At 27.0% G+C, this 15,362-nt stretch overlaps 1 long non-coding RNA gene across 1 annotated transcript; it reads right to left on the bottom strand.

The window, feature by feature from the left end:
- Window positions 1-968: 968 nt before the first annotated feature.
- Window positions 969-1,965, bottom strand: LOC140184369 (uncharacterized). Its single transcript, XR_011880826.1, has 2 exons — window positions 1,809-1,965; window positions 969-1,494 (listed from the first exon to the last, which is right to left on the bottom strand). It is a non-coding gene; the product is annotated as an uncharacterized lncRNA (long non-coding RNA).
- Window positions 1,966-15,362: the final 13,397 nt, after the last annotated feature.

The raw sequence follows: 15,362 nt of genomic DNA, 5'->3' as shown, positions 1-15,362 counted from the left end.
CTTTAGGATAAAAATCTTGTAAAATTCCAGGATTGAATTGAAGATTATTGATGTAGTTGTGATTTATATCCGATGCAGTGGTCATACAATGATAGTCTGCTAAATATGATGGTTTTCTCCTGATCCTATTTGATTGTCTAATGTCTAAGTGTTGATGTGTTTGTGCTGGTGCATTGTATATGATCGAGCTGTCATTTCCAATGGTTTCATGAGATGCTGATGGATAATTGTATTCTGGTCGTATCACAGAACTTGATAGATGCAGGTCTTGTCTAGTTGAATGAACTAAAGAGCCATGTGATGTATGTGATGAATCATTGAATGAATTAGATGAATGCAAGTATGTTCCATTTGAGTGGTTTAAAGGGGCTTGTGGTGTATGTGAGGGCTCAATGAATGGATCCTCAAAATTTACCATGATACTTGGTTTTGGAGTTAGTGTCATAGTGTCAGATACTTGGTTATTGCCATTGTTGAAATATGATAGAAAGGGAAATTCATGCTCATAGAAGTATGTGTCTCTAGATAAGAATATCTTCTTTTCATTTAAATCATACAAGATGTAACCCTTAACTCCACTTTGATATCCTAGAAACACACACTTCTTTGCTCTTCCATCCAATTTGGATCTGGCCGCCGTTCAGTTGAGGCATAACAAGCACCAAAGACCTTCAAATAACCCAAGTCTGGTAACTTTCCTTTTAAAATTTGATAAGGTGAAGTGTTTTTCAGCAATGCACTTGGAATCCTATTAATCAAATGAATCGCATGTGCTGCTGCAAAATTCCAAAAACGTTTTGGCAAGTTAGACTGAAACAACAAAGCTCTTGTGACAGTCAAGATATGTTGATGTTTCCTCTCCACAATGCCATTTTGTTGAGGAGTCTCAACACAAGAAGTTTGATGCAAAATTCCTTTTGAAGCAAAAAATTTTAAAAGTTTAAATTCAGGTCCATTATCTGACCTAATGCATTTTATTCTTGTATCAAATTGTGTCTCAATCATGTTTACAAAATTCTGAATTAAAATTCCAGTTTCACTCTTGGTTTTCATGAAGAACAACCAAGTGAACCTACTTTTATCTTCAACTACTGTCAAAAAATATCTATGACCTGACAAAGTTGCTGTACCTATAGGTCCCCATATATCCATGTGCACTATGTCAAACAATTTTTCTGATTTTGTAAGTCTTATTGGAAATGGTAATCTTTTTTGTTTGGCATAGTGACACGGATCACAAGGTTTATTGCAATTTGTGTTTTTCAGGAACTCATAGTCCCTTTTCATTACATTTATTCTCTCATTTGGCAGGTGCCCAAGTCTGAGATGCCACAGAGTGCTTTCAGCAGTTTGTGAGGGTTGTGAGATGTGTGTTGTGAGTGCAGATGCATGCGCAATGTTGTTATGTGTAGCTGGAACAGGAATTAGACTTTCAAATGCATAGAGTCCCATTCTTTGTTCAGCTACACCAATAATCTTCGTGGTAGCTTTGTCCTGAATTTCACAATTATCCTCATCAAAAACCAATTTGCATTTTAAATCTTTAGTCAACTTTGACACAGCAATCAGATTAAACTTAAAGTTTGGTATGAAAAACACATGGTTCAAGAAAAACTGGTCTGAAAACATCACCTTTCCTGCTAATTTGGCTATGGTGTGTGAACCATCTGGCATATTTATCAAAACAGGTTTAATTTCTTCAAGAGTTTGAAAGGACTTAGTTGAAAAAGCAACATGGTTAGTAGCCCCTGAGTCAATTACCCAGGAACCTGGAGAAAATACTGAAAGAGACATGATGTATGAAATACCTTCATTGGATGGAAGAGTTGTGGTATAGATCTGGTTAATGCTATGCCTTGGTTGTGCATCCTGTTGGTTCAAACAGACACTTGGTGCTTCTCTCTGTTCTGAATTAAAATCAAACTTCGAATTTGCTTCACTATCCTTTTGGATTTCATTGCTGATTTCATCACTGCTCTCATCAGCTATCACATTATTGATTGCATTCCCACTGCCTCCATTTTTCAAGTGTGGGGGAAATCCATGTTTCCTATAACAAACATCCACCAAATGACCATTCTTGCCACAGAATGTGCAGTACCTTGAGTTTCTTCCACCTCTTCCAGGATTTCCTCTTCCAATTCCTGATCTGCCTCTGCCTCTTCCTCTAAAACCTCCAGAATTTGCCATTAAAATGCTGTCTTCTACCATCTCACCCGCGTTCAGTTGCCTTTCTTGTTGCAGCAACAAAGAAAACGCTTCATCTATACCTGGCAGTGGCTTTGTCATCATGAGCTGCGATCTCGCAGTGGAGAATTGTTCATTCATCCCCCTTAGGAGCCTCACGACACAAGAATCCTCTTTGTATCCTCTAACCACGCTGTATTCACAATTGCATCTTCCTCTACAGTGAGAGCACTGAGGGATTGGGCGATAGTTATCCAATTCTTCCCAAATTCTTTTCAATTTCGTGTAGTATCCCGTGATCGAGAGATCACCTTGCTTCACAGCGAATAACTCTTCTTCTAGCTCAGCAATTCTGAAGATATCACCTTGTTGATACCTGTGTTGTAGCTCCTTCCAAAGCTCCATGGCTGAATCGATCCATAGCACACTTTGAGCAATTTCTGAACTCAAAGATAGGCTTATCCATGAAATCACATAGGTATTGCACCTTTCCCACGCTTCAAACAAAGAATCACTACTTTCTGGTTTCTCAATTGAGCCATCTATGAATTTTACTTTGTTCTTCGATCTCAACGCACGCCACATCGCTCTTTCCCAAAGATGATAGTTGTTCGTTCCAAGAATTGTAGAGATTAATGGTGTACCTGGACTTTCTCCAGGATGAAGGAAATACGGACTTGTAGGATCCAGAGATGGATTCATCGCTGTTCTGTTATGACTTTGCAAGATATTGATCTGATTCACCAGATTCGCGAGCGTTTGAACGTCAATTGGCGAAAATGACGATGCTGAGTTGCCTGAGGATGCTGAGTCGCGATCCATGGTTTGAATCTTCAAGGATTCTGGTTCTGCTCAATGCTCCTTCCAATTTTCGCTGTTAATTCCTTCTTTCTCCCTTCCACGCTCACCGCACCATGTGGAAATGTTAGTTCAGAGAGAGGGAAGGTTCAAGAACAGAGGAAAGTTTACAGAGGAAGCCCTAGGTCAAAAGCAAGTTACTTCTGACTAAGGCAAGAAAAAATGAGACTTACAAGAGCAAAAACTCAAAACTCTAATTACTCCATCTACTATATATACTTCCTTAACTAAATCTGCTAACTAACCGTTCACCACTATTAACAGCTGTATAACAAACTTTTCCAAAACTGCAAAGTGTGTAACTAACTTGCTAATTAATCTGACTCCTCATGTGATAAATATAAAAAAATTAGTTGAATAATACAAAAATATAATTTAAGTAACACAAAAATTATAATCATAAGTTTTTAATTCAAGTTGTACATATGATATAAGACCTTGTATAAGATATATTCTGCATTATATTAAAGAATTATTATGACAATTACGATATTTTTTAGGAAGAGCGGATAAAACCAACAAAATAAAAAATTATTATATTTATTGAAAATTTTAAATTTTTTCTATACTATGTACGTATATGTAATTTCAGATTTAACTCAATAAAATAAAATTTAAAAAAGACATTCTCGTTCTAATGCGTGTATTTTATAAGTGATTGTCGTTACAATTTAAATTTTGTACATATCTATGAAACTATTATTAAATTTAAATATAAAAAATATTTAATTATTATAAAATTTATTTAAAAGTCTTAGTTAATTTAAATTTAGATTTTTTAAAATTTAATTTAATTATCTTTAATAAAATAATTTCTAAAATAACATTAATTTTTATCCTCACAACTTTATTAAAATTGTGCATCAATTGTTACTGTTTCGTATAAAGAGTATTAGATTGTTAATAATTAATGAGATCAAAGGTTATTTATATATTTTATGATTTATAATTTCAGTTATAAATGATAGTATCAATAAAAAAACACTTATTATTTAATTAATAACTTTTGAGTTTGTACTTTAATAAGATCGTAAAATTTTTGTTGATGTAGTATTTTAAATTTGGATGACATTTTAAGATTTATATTAAACTATAATTATATTTTAGTATATTTATTTATATTTATTAAATTATATAATTATAAAACAGTTATTTCAGTTTAACCATAGTTGAACCAATTAGACTAATGAACTAATAAATCAATAATTAAAACGGTTTGATAATTGATCTTATTTCTAGAACATTGTTTTTAAGACTAGCTAATGTAATAGGCTAGTTGGTTAATTAGGGTGTTAAAAACTTAAAATCCAATTTAATTCAATATGATCTAATTTAAATTTAATTATAAAATATATAAAAATTAAAAACAATTTGTATTGGACTTAAATTAAATTTTAGGTTTAACTTTCAAAATTTATTTAATCTAATTCAAATAAATTATTTTTTTGTTTTTATAATTAAATTTATATCTCACTTATAATATATTCTTGTTTTATGAAGTAATCCTATTAATTTTTTTAAAAATTAAAAAAATATAAAAATAAAAGATAGATAACTATTATTTAAAAAAAATATTTTTTATAAATTATATATATCCTGGATATAGTGCTAGAAATTTTGTTATAATTATATTTCAGGTACAATGCACTCAATTTATACACGAATTTTTAAACTATATCTTAATTGTAGCATTTTAATAGTTGACTATTTTTTTTACCGAAGATATGGAGACTCGAACCCGCAACCTCTTAATTGAGTATGGAGAGACTATGCCATTTGAACTATTGCTTCTTGACTAGTTGACTATTTTTGTTGTTTATATTTTTTTTATCTGTAATATTGAATATTCAAGATAAATATTTTCCATTAATATTATAAAAATTGAGTGCCTTAGTGTATTTTACATCATAGTTTAGATTAGTTATAAATTTTCTTACTAAAAACAATAGCTATTGCCTATGGGTATGATATTAAAATTCAAATTCAACTTGAAAAAAAAATATAAAGTATAAACTAAAGAAAGGTCAACAAACGATAATAGTACAATTCTATTATTTGTCTAGTGTAATTGTCTCTTATTTTTACCCTAATAAAATAACAAATCCATTATATACATTAAAAGTTAATTAACATTTTCTCTTTCTTATGTCATTTCTCTAACAGACACAGCATGCGTCATATATTTGAATCTGTACCCTATAATTCAACTATATATAATTATATATATATGCACAAAAGCACATAAGCCACGTTTTTAATTCTTTCATTTGGTTATATATATAAAGGGAGCATGTGTCATGTTATAAATAAATAATAGTATAATATTGTAATAATATAATACAAGCCACGTTTGGCTTCATGTTTTCTTAATGGCTTCGGCCAAATAAATATAACTTAGTACGTAGTAGTAGTAGTAATAATAATAATAATAATAATAATAATAATAATAATAATAATAATAATAATAATAATAATAATAATAATTTTATTTATTTTTTAAAAAATATTTATTCTAATAAATTTTAAATTTAAAGTATCATAAAATTTAATTTAATTATTTAAAAAAAATAATTTATATTAAGTAAAATTATTAATAAATATAATAAATTATAAATCACTTGATATTTAATTTTTAAAAATTTAAGTTGTTATAGATAGAATTGAGGATGTTGCACCATTTGTCTTTTAAAAGTTATAGAGAGTAAAATCTAACTGACTTTTTTTGTTGATAGTTATGTGAGAGATAACATGGAAATTAAAATTGCTACTAATTTATATAATCTTTGGTTTATTTATTTATTTATTTTTTATTGTATTGAGTTTTGTGTTTAAAAAAAAGATCGTATGCTCAATTTAGTGATGCATTTACCGAGATCGCTTCCACCTTTTACATTGATCGATTTGACAGTCAGAACAATCTTTAACTTAAACGGGATCAATTTAAAATCCAGATCACTAATTTTTTGGTTGAACTCATCGGTCCAAACCGAATTTGATAATGAGTTCTTAAACCATCAAATTAAAGCTCATTAGCATTTTTATGGATTATATGGATTATGAAAATAAAGAGAGAGAAAAAATAGGATTTCTAATTTCCTTTTTTCAGTTTTATTGGATACGCTGTCAAAAAAAAAAAAATTTCTTGTGTTAAATCAAAAATTCTATTTACTTGAATTATATTATTTTGTTAATTTTATTTTTTGTAGAATAGAAAGGTAGAAAAATAGAGAATGAGAGAAGATAAAGATGAATAATGAGAGTGAGAGTGAAAATTTGTTAAATTACTGATATAAAATATATATAGAGTAAAAATGGTAGAGAAAAATAGAAAAATAGAGAGAGGTAGATGAGATAATTTAGAAAGAGAGTTTATTAATTTTGGAGAAAAATATTTTTCTCAATTTTAATAAGAGAGTGTCATGTGACACATTTGATTATTAAATTAGATAATAATATATGATACATAATATAGGTATATTTCAATTTTAATTTTAATACAATTAAAGAATATCATGTTGTATATTTTGATTGTCAAATTAGCAATTAGTCATTGATATTGATAATGATATATAAAAGAGATAGAGTGGTTGAAGGAATGAAAGAGATAGAAAAAAGAAGAGGGGGCCATGAGGGGAGAACTCTTTAATTTTGGAGGGAAAGATTTGATTTCAATTGCAACGAGGGAGTGACATGTGTCACATTTTGGTTGTAAAATTAGTAGAAAGGAGGGAAGAATTCTTTAGTTTTGGAGGGAAAGATTTAATTTCAATTACAATGAGAGAGTGACATGTGGCGCATTTTTATTGTAAAATTAGTAAGAATGAGAAGAAAATTTCTTAATTTTGGAAGAAAAAATTTAATTCTAATTGCAATGAAAAAGTAACATATGATACATGTTAGTAGTAAAATTAAAAAGATACCATAAATAATAGATAATAGATAATAAATTTATAGTTAAAATAAAAAATAATTAGTTATGTGATTGAATATATATGTAAAATTAATTTAAACTGACAATGCATTTAAAATAAGTGTTATAATTTTTAAAAAAATTATCATTTAAAATCTGACTTTAATGAATTGATTTTAAAAAATAAAAACTTTAATAAATCAACCTTTAGAATTCTTAAGTCATTCGAATTAAAGCACATTAGCATTTTTCATGGATTACATGGATTATGAAAGTAAATAGAAAAACAAAATTAGGTTTTCAAATTTTGTTTAGTCAAGATCGAATACAATAAACTTGATATTTTTTAATTAATAAAAAAAAATTTAAAAAGGATCCAATCCATTATTTTGAATTTCAAATATCAAATCTTGGAACTTTGTAACTAAACTTACTTTAACTAAACCTACTTTATATAAAGCTGCTTAAACTGAAACACCGAAAAGTCAAAAGTCAAAACCAAGAAGCTGAAACTGCGTTCCAGTCGTGAGACTCAAGCAATTACCATGGCGAAGAGGAAGAACACGGAGAACTGTTCCGAAAATCAAGATCACATCAGCAATGGCTTCAATGACCTTCCGATGGAGCTGATTCGAGAAATTCTCCTTAGGCTTTCGATCAAACAACTTGGGAATCTCAGCTGCGTTTCCAAGCAATGGCAAACTATCATCTACGATCGCTCCTTCGCAAAATTTCATCTTCAAAACTCTCGCTTTTCCACCCGCAGATGCCTCTTCGTCCTCGATTTCCATGCATACGCTGAAATCGTGGACCTTGACTCAGTCTTTCACCTCAATTCCGATTCAGCCATGGGATCTATATCTCTCCCATTCTCTCCTATGAAGAGGAAAATTCATCCTAGGGTTCATTTAATCGGTTCCTGCAATGGCTTGGTTTGTTTACACAGAGAGCCTTATTCGCTTACCGTATGGAACCCAACAACCGGTTCCTACAAAGTGTTTTCGTATTATCGTCACATTGTTAGGAATTCTTATCCTCTTGAGAAGACTTGGAATTGTTTAAAGCCTCTTCGGATCACTCTTCTTTCCGGGTTTGGGTACGATGAATCAAAAGATGACTACTTGGTAATTGCAGCTTGGAAGGATAAGAAAGAGGAGAACCACTTTGATTTCTATTCACTGCGAAGCCATTCATGGAAGAGCTTTGATGTTGCACTTCCCAACAACACCACTAGGAGGCGAGATCCTGGGTTGTTCTTCAATGGGGCTCTTCATTGGTTGCCTGAAGATATTAATGATGATAAAATTCTTGTCTTTGATATCACAAAAAAGAGATTTTCAGTTATATCTAAGCCAGAAAAGGATGTGATTTCTTACCATGCAAAGATGATGGTTTTGGGAGGGTGTCTAGCCTTGTATTTCACAGTGAAAAGTAGCATCCATGGTAAGATATGGATCATGAAAGAATATAAAGTGCATAAATCTTGGACTCTGTATAAGAATCCAAAAGGTTTATTTCAGCCTCTATGCGTCTCCAGTGATGGTAATCTTGTTGGATTGAGCGGTAACAGCAGTCTCATGAAAGCGAGAGCCAATGTTGAAAGAGAGTTGTCCTATGCATCAGGAGTGCACGTTGGTTATCATACTTATGAAGATCATAAAAGCATTATGTATACACAGAGTTTCATGCCACTTCCTAGTGAGAAGAAGAAAAAGAAGAGAGAAGGTATGTAATAAGTAATAACTATTCTCTCATTGTTTGTACTTAATTTAATGGAAAAGTTAGGAGGCAGCAACTTTGTTAAATTCTATCCAGCATGTCACCAGCAAAGAAAAGTGAGCTATTGGATAAAATCTCACACCAATCTCACACTATTAAAACCATCATTGATGGCAACAAATTACAAAAGTTGTTGGCCCCTAGCATTCCTCTAATTTAATTTGCATCATTTTATTCCTAATAAGTTAATTGATGTCTTGCTCCCTATCTTTCAAAAGTAATTGATGTGATGCATTACATTTTTTTTGTTTTTGGTGAAGAAAATGGATCATGCTTGGGATTATAGAAGGATGATTTTGCTGTGAGTTTAATGACTGGCATAGTTTTAGGGTTAAGTTTTCTTAGAATGTCTACTATGAATATGAGGGCTTTTCTCCCTAAAAAAAATAGGTGATTGTTATGGTATCTAAAAGTATTTGTCTAACTTATAAAAAAAATTAAAAATTAATATTTAATTTTAAAAATATAAAAATAAAAAATTATTAAATATTTAAAAATTATCATAAAAAATAAGTTAGGTAGCAAGTTATAGGTATAGTAGAATTCACCAAAAGAATATGAGGGCTTTTTATCATGGATTGAGCTTGTCTCCAGGTCAGCAAGAAGATGATCACAATGAAGTCAAACAAGGAAAGAGAAGAAGGAGCACTGAGAATTTTACGGCAAATGTATTCGAGTCTTCGCCTATTTTTAAATAGTGTGTGTTAGAATTAAATTTTATCAAAACTAATTTTGATCAAAATTAGATTCACATCAATATAATTTGTGTTTAGATACTTTTTATCAGACGTAATTTAAAAAACAAATATTAAAGTTTGAATGATGTTAACCAAAATCCGGTAAGAATGTAAAATTATTAAAATTGACAAAATTTGTATCATTGTTTATATCACTTTTGTGAAGAATAAATATTCTTATATACAAATTTTAAATTTAAATATATACAAATGAGCAAATATTAAATTGATTTTTGAAAATTATGCCATCTCTAATTTAGTCTTTTAAAATTTTTTTTAATCAAATTCATTTTCAAAAAATTTCAGTTTAGTCCCATTTTTTTCGGGAGGACTACTAATTTAACCATCTATTTATATAAAAACTATAGAAAGTACAAGATAAATAACATTATGTGCTGTGCAAATTCACATGTATGATAAGGTGATTAGAGGATTAGATTTTTTGTGCATTATTATAGTAGTTAGCACATGTATATAAAATGATGTGTGAACATAGTGTATGCATATTAATGAAAATTAAGATAAAAGTTATTTTCATTTATTTGGAGTACAAATTTGATAATAATATTAAAATTAATTTTAAAAAAATATAGTTATTATAATTTACATAAAACATAAATAAACAACTGCACAACTAATTATGTTGCATATAATAAATTATTTGATCTCTAATTGAATCTCGAATATTACATAACACTTTTAGAGTTTATAATAAATTATTTGATCTCTATTTTGCAAAGCAATTTATATTACTAATTAGTGATATCTTTATCGCTGCAAATTTTTATTGATTCTCAAGTTTTATATCTGTAATATTGAAGTAGCAAAATAATAGGTGTAAAAAAAAAAAGAAGAAAGCATAAAAAAATCCATGTCAAGAACATCAATAGCATAATTATTCAGTTCAAAAATTAAAAAAAAAAATTACATCTTATATTACAATCAAGAGATACACACCTTTTTGGATAAAAAAAAAGCTATTACTATTATAATAGATCTTGTTTTCAATTTTAAAACTAAATCCTAAAAAAACCCATTATTCATGCCCATAAAAAAACTATTTAAATTGATGGGTAACAGAGAAATGAAATTATGAACAAGAGACAAAGGTGTTTTGTAGTTATATATTCTTGTTGAATGAACAAATCTTGCAAGCAGTTTCAAAGTCAATAGTAGGAAATTAGGAATGCTTTTTAATAGGAGTATTCAAATTCAAAACAAAATCAATCACCTAATTTAATCAAAACTGAAAATAGATCAAAACTGAATTAATTTAGATCAGGTTGAATTTTATTTTTGACAAATTATATGAATTGAATTGAATATTAGATATACTTTTTAAAATCGATCTAATCTAATCTAAACCACAAAATATGATTTATTATTATTATTATTTATTTACTAAATTTAAATTGTACATATAATATGTTTGATTTCTTATATGTTTTTATTTTATTCATGTTATTATTTAATAAGCATTTTGTGAACATAAAATAAATTTATTTATTTATTTGTTTAACGAATTTAACTTCTTAATAATAAAATTTTAAACTTTTATTATTTAAAAATCGAATGAACTAAACGAATTCAAACTGCAATAATTATCAGATTTAAAAATTCAAACGGATCCCATTCAAACTGCAATACATTATATATTATATATTATATATTTAGAATCGGATTGATTTTTCCTTTAAAGTTGATCCAAAATTCACTGCAAAGTGCAAACACACCCTAATTTTTTATATATGGGATTTTATAAAAGAATCCCCTTTAAAAAAGAAAAAGAATATGAAAGAGGATATAATTGATGGAAAATAAATTAATTCATATATATTTTTAACGATTTTTTAAATTGAATGATAAAACAAGTGCAATAGTAATTTTGAAAAATATACGTTTGGAGTACGTTGATGAAGAAAAAAATAAAATGAATTTGAGATACGTCACAAATTCTTAAGCAAAGATTATGGGAGCATTCAAAATGTGATACATTATTTAAAATGATATATACTCTATAGGTTTGTTAGACATAAAGATAAATAAAATATTTTTTTAATTTATACAAAAGAAAATACTAAATAATTATGCACAAATATATTTCCATTGTTTAAAACTCTAAATTCGTTTAGTCACCAAAAAAAAAAACTCTAAATTCGTTTGACTCTCATGAATCATGTCACACATCTCTCTCCGAATACAATTCCAAATTTTGCTTCCCTTGGTGAGAAAAAATAAATCTAGAATATTTTGTATGAATTTTGCTAAAAAGTATTAAAGAGGATATTTTTTAAGAAGATGACAGTCACCACTTTCTAAAATTTTTTATATATTGAATACATTAAAAATATAAAAGCCTTATTTTTTCAATTTTTTTAGTTATGATATTTTTAACTACAATCTTTAAAGCAATTGCTAATAAGGAATAGCAATAGAAATCCGTAACCTATGGGAATATTGGAATATCAGGACGAGGATAGGGCAAAAATGATCCATGGATTTTTGAAAAATTTTAAAGAGGAATCTCATAAGTTGATTAGAATTTATTATTTTTAGTTAATTATTAATATTTAAAAATATAAGTTAAAGTATATTGTTAGATTATTAAATTAAAAAAAATAGATTAATAATTAAAAATAATAAATTATAATAATTTTTTAATATTTTTTAATTTTAAAATAGAGATGAGGACTGTATTTATTTTTTACCCATGGAAATTCCCTAAAAGAAAACAATTATCAAGTAATAAGGACTAAATAATAGTCATAATTTTTTATAACAAAAATACTAATATTTGAAAATTAAAAAATATTTTAAATAGAAATTGTTCAATATTTATAATATTTTTTTATCTTATCATCCCTAATTAGCACAACTCAATTTTTTTTCAATATCATTTATGCTAGGAAACACATAAACTTCGTTAAGCTGTGGTATACTCGTATTCATATATATCGGACATATTTTAGACACGACATTCATTGACATTTTTTCGACACACGTATGTCTGTTGTGTTTAACTGTGTCTTAATAAAATAAAAAAATTTTCATCGAGTACATTTAGACACACCTAAATACCGTGTCAGCGTATCTAGTCTTATTATTAACATGTATTCTTGAAATGAGTTTATAAATAATATATTTTTATTATTTATTAAAACAAAAATATTTTAAATACTTTTATATAGTTAAAAGAAGACGCTAAAAATAGTTAAAAAATTTATTGTAATTTATCTAAAAAAAATGTTTTATATTTTATATATATATCGTATCCCGTGCCTTATCAAATTTTAAAATTTGTGTGTTCAGATGTCCCGTGTGCATCATAGCATTTATGACCTGAGATTCTTTTCCTTTGACTCAATAATCAATTGCTTATTTATTGCTATAAATGCTCACGATTTATTAAATTTATATAGCTATAATTAAATGCTTTTAGATTTTATGTCTTTTTTGGTTTAATTATGTTTATATTTATTAAAAAGAATTCTACGAGATCAAGAGTTTGTTTTCTTATTTTTGTCTTGTATTTAAATTAACATTAATCAATTCGTATATTTTTTACTAAAAGTATTAACTTATAAACACTGCTCATTTGATTAATATTTAAACTTTTTTTTGCCAATATATCGATGTATATTCTTACTTAGGATCAATAAATAATATATCAGTAGTATTATTTTAAGTGAAATTACACATCTTATATTTCTTTATAAAAAATAATTTATATTAATCTAACAATTAAATTACAAGAACCTATATTGCGAAAATTATTAATACCAAATTTAATAAAAATTGACAATTGATAGATAAGAATATAATCTAATAACCTATATTCATGTTCATTTAAACTTTTATACACGGTTAGTGTGATCTATAAAAATATATATTAAATAATTTTGAATTGACTCATAATCTATAATATATACATTTCTAATCCAATTTGTAAAAAAAAAATTAATATTCATAATTATATATTTATTATATTTAAAATTATATAATTATTCTAATAATAACTAATAAACATTAAATAAATAATTTTAAATTATTTGAGTTAATTTTTTATTATCTCCTAAACGTTAATATTCAATAAATAGCTTTTCAGCATTATATATAACATTTATTATACCAATATCATTTGATCTGCCTTAATGAAATAGGTTTGACCAATTAAAAGATGACTCAAAACTTCATTATTCACTGAATAGTTTTTTTATTAAAAAAATTTTAATTTTTATACACTGGTATTGTAAAATATTTTATACCATCCTAAATTATATCCGTTCTTTTAAATAATTATTTGTAAAAGATAGTAGTTATTTTTGTTAATATTACGTTACATAATTAGATATACGTATAAAACAACGTTATATTACATACTGTGCATAAAAATTAAATTTATAAAAAAAAAATCCATATTTTCATATAAAAATGATTCTTATTCTATACCTATAAATATTCAATGATACTAACAACTCCTATCTCTCTTTCTCCACCGTTGGATCATTATTAAAGGTGCTAATATAGTGAATATATAGAATTATCAATAGGTTTCAAAATTCACAAATTTTTGTCTGGGATTTATCTCATTGTCTAGTCAAATTGATACATACATCCAAAGTCCTTACAATGGAAGATAAAAAAGTTTGCCATCAGGTACTTAAATTTTCTTAAATTTCTTTCATAATACTTGTTTCAATTTTTTTGTGGCTTATCTTTTAGAGTGTGATCATGATTTTATTTGAAAGCAAAAAGTAATAATCTTCATGAAAATATTTCAATTTAAAAAGTTTATTGAATTGATAAGAATAATTAATTATAGATTTTAATTAGCTTATTATGAAAGACACGGTTACGTTCTATTTATCGTCCTTGTTGGTTCACTAATTTATTCGTGGAATATATGTCTTTGTTTGATTTTCAATGACAGTGTCGTGGAAGATCTGAAAATTTTATTAGATGTAAGAATCTGAAAAAGCAAAAACAATGTAAACTGAAGTTTTGTAAAAGGTGCCTCTTGAACAGGTCAGTTATAATAATAGGATTATTTTGTTTAAATAAAAAATTTATTATTTACACATTTAGATCCGGATAGAAAATTTTATCAGTTTGTATATTTAGGTACATTTTTGTAATCATAAAAATTGAAAATGATTTGTTATATTTTTGGACATATATATATATAACCCTTTTAGTGATCTTTATTTATATCTTTTTTTTTTCTATATTTAATTAGTATATAATAATTGTGGTGATTTATATATATTAGGTACGGATTGAAAATTGAAGAAGTGGGGCTTTTGGATGATTGGAAATGTCCAAAATGCCGAGATAAATGCAACTGCAGTGTTTGCCTGTAATAAGTTTGGATTTTATTTGTCTTGTCTTGTGATTTTATTATGCACCACCATTATTTATATTATTTAATTTATATATATGAGTTGGAAATAATTTTATATAAATCATATTATTAATTTATTATAGAACCAAAAAGGGTTATAAACCTACTGGCAAACTGATCAGAGCAACAAAATCTGAGGGTTATGATTCTGTGTCACAACTGCTTGACACAAAAGGTGACGAAATTCTAAAATCAGTTGCTCCCATTGATGATGATGATGATGATGATGATGATGATATCACCATAGCAGCGTTGTTATTGAACGATAAGGTATATATATATATATATATATATATATATATATATCAATATATGTTTTCAAAAAATAATCCATACACACTAAAAATCAGTGGTGCACTAAATTAATTATATTATATATTTTAATATATATCCTACATTAATTAATAAGAGATAAGAACAAATAGTTTATATTCTAATAATTTAAAAGTCTTGAGTTTAAATATTAAAAATACCAAAATTAAGAAAAAGT

Source organism: Arachis hypogaea, chromosome 4 (genome assembly GCF_003086295.3).
Source record: "Arachis hypogaea cultivar Tifrunner chromosome 4, arahy.Tifrunner.gnm2.J5K5, whole genome shotgun sequence".
Taxonomy (NCBI): Eukaryota; Viridiplantae; Streptophyta; class Magnoliopsida; order Fabales; family Fabaceae; genus Arachis; species Arachis hypogaea.
Note: the sequence above shows the minus strand (reverse complement) of the source record. Positions and strands in the feature narration are given on the sequence as shown.